Source organism: Spermophilus citellus (assembly GCF_964194105.1).
Source record: "Spermophilus citellus genome assembly, chromosome: 2".
Classification (NCBI taxonomy): domain Eukaryota; kingdom Metazoa; phylum Chordata; class Mammalia; order Rodentia; family Sciuridae; genus Spermophilus; species Spermophilus citellus.
The window spans coordinates 204,476,105-204,479,284 of NC_138183.1; positions in this window are offsets into that span (position 1 = coordinate 204,476,105).

Sequence of the window (3,180 nt, forward strand, 5' to 3'; positions counted from 1 at the left end):
GTGTTTTTAAATGTAGATAATACTGAATTGTGTCTGATACTATTTTTGGAGCCAGAATCCAAACCTAAAATGGGCATGATTCTGTCTCTGAGAATCAAATTAATGATAGAAAAAGGGAAAGAGAAGCTCACTTTCTGAATATTATGCTAAACATATTCATAAACTATCATATAAATTATCTGGGCTTAGAGGCTATTCAGGGATTTCTGTAAAAAGTGTCTGAAAATAATTCTGGTGAGAATTAAAATCTACTAAGTCTCTCCTTCTGTGTGTCTCAGAAACTATACTAGACACTTTTTAAAAATTATTTCATTTATTACTCAAAATAGACTTGGAGCTACTTTTACTACTACCACCATTTTACACATGAGGAAATCAAAGTGCAGAGAAAAGGTAATTTACTCAAGTTATACAGCTAGCAAGTCATTGGGCCAGAATCCAACCCTAAAATTGACACATGGGCTGGAATTCTCTACGACTAGTTATGCTGGTATCCCATGAATACATGAGATGTTCATAAGTGGAATCACGCCACCAGCTAAGACCTATCTCACCAGCCAACAACAACTCCAAGCCAAGGTACTTCTAAATAATCCCAGGATTCTATCCTTCAGAAAACCATTCTCTCTGTTTTTGTTTAGCTAACATGTAGTGGACATTTTGTAATCCTTTACCTACCCTCTTCTCTTCCCCTGCTTAATTAGTTTCTGATTTAAATTTACAGATTCATGTGACTCTGATGAAGCTGATGCCACCTTCAGAATCAAGAATGGAACACAGGATGTAAGATCAGTCTGTTCATTGCTATCTTTTGATCAGAAGATTGGCACAAAGAGGATCAAGTGACAAAATCAGAAAGACTCAGGAGTTATAGTCAGAATATGGAATGTAGACTCTTTTTCATATTAGATATGAACAAGAACATGAACTGGCATGCATTTAGTAATCTTACAGAAAATGGTAACACCACAGAATGCAGAGCTAAGAAATGGGAAGAAACTGAGGCATTTAATAGTCCACTGGCACAAACTTCATCTGTCATTGGCTTTTCAGTTATGTGAACAAAACAATTTTGTATATTGTTTAAATAAGTTTGTTAGGTTTCTATTATTACAACTACTATTAAATAAACTACAGCTTCATTCACATTTTATGTTTTCTAACTTCAATATATCTTATTGTATTCTAAGATCAAACCCAGGGCCTCAGACATGGAAGGCAAGTGCTCTACCACTGAGCCACAACCCCAGTCCCAATAGTAGAATGTATTTTGACACATTATACACACAGGGACTATCACTTCCCATTCTTGTGGTTGTACATGATTAGGCTAACTATTCTTTTTTAAAAATAATTAATTAATTTTAATTAGGTATGTATATATGACAGCAGAATGAATTTTGATTCATTGTACAGCATTGCAGCACAACATTTCATTACTCTGGTTGTACACAATGTAGCATCACACCATATGTGCAGTCATACATGTACCTAGAGTAATGATGTCCATCTCATTCCACCATCTTTCCTGCCCCCTTGCCCCCTCCCCACCAGTCCCTCTCCTTTGCCCTATCCGAAGTTCCTCCATTTTTCCCATGGCCCCCCTCCCTGTCCCCTGTTATGAATCAGCAGAGAGAACATTCAGCCTTTGTTTTTTGGGGATTGGCTTACTTCACTTAGCATGATATTCTTCAACTCCATCCATTTACCTACAAATGCCATAATTTTATTCTCTTTTAACGCTGTGTTAATATTCCATTGTGTATATATACCATAGTTTCTTTATCCATTCACCTATTGAAGGGCATCTAGGTTGGTTCCACAGTTTAGCTATTGTGAATTGTGCTGCTACAAACATTGATATGGCTGTGTCCCTGAAGTATGCTGTTGTTAAGTCCTTTGGGTATAGACCAAGGAGTGGGATAGCTGGATCAAATGGTGGTTTCATTCCAAGTTTTCAAAGGAATCTCCATACTGCTTTCCAGATTGGTTGCACCAATTTGCAGTCTCACCAGCAATGTATGAGTGTGCCTTTTCCCCCACATCCTTGGCAATATTTATTGTTGTCTGTATTTTTTTTAAGTTTTTAAAATTTTTTTTTAGTTATAGCTGGATACAATACCTTTATTTTGGCGCTGGGAAGCGGCGAGGTGCCAGAGCGGGAGTGCAGCGATGCGGATTCTGGGGGCTCCTGCCAGTGGTGCAATGGCCATGCTTAGTGCTGAGTTCCGGCTTTGAGACAGAGGAGAGAAGCGGTCCAGTTCGATTCTCGACACCGGTCGGACCACGGAGGAGGACAGTGGCCACCATCTTGGAGAGCTGATGTAATCATCCCTGTTTTCTACTGATCTCAGCTCATTCAGCAAAGGAACAGGTGATTTCAGGCTGGTATTTGCCTGCGTCTCGCAGACAGATCACTCAGGCTCGGGGCTGGAGAACCTGTGGAGAATACTCCTTGGGGCTCGCTCCTGGCAAGGCGTGCGCCGGGCTCTGAGCGGCCGGATTCTGGTTCCCCGGGCTGCTTTGGCCCAGGGCTGGGGAACCTGCGGAGACTGCGTGTTGAGGCCAGCTACAAGTGGAGCGTGCGCTGAGCTCGGGGCGGCTGGGCCCTGACTCCCGGAACAGTTTTGGCCTGGGGCTGGGGAACCCGCGGGGGTCGCTCCTTGGAGTCTGCTCCTAGCGGAGCGTGGCTGGGATCAGAGAGGCCAGGTTCTGGCTCCCGAAGCTGCTTTGGCCCAGGGCTGGGGAACCTGCGGTGACTGCTTCTCGGTCCGGGTCCTGCTGGGTGCTGTGGGGGCCAGGGGGGCAGAGTGGAGCTGCCGCCTGCGCCCAGAGCAGGCCAAGTGACCCGCCGGCATGGTATCACGTCACCCCAACTGCAGCTGGGGCCGAAGAGAGTAGCCGCCCACACCTAGAACAGGACCAGCGACCCGACGGCGCGGTAGGCAAGTCACCCCATTTGGAGTAGGGGCTGTGCACAGCCGCCTTCTGAGTTTGCAAGGTAGGCAGACCTGCGACCCACTGGCAGGACAGGCCCGGTAGCCTGCCAGCGTGGTGGACAAGTAGCACCTAGGCAGTCACGTCACACTGGTTGGAGTGGGGGTGGAGCAGAGCCGATGCCCGTGTCCGGAAAAGGCCCAGCGACCCGTTGGAGAGGCAGTCAGGTACCCCCACTGGGAG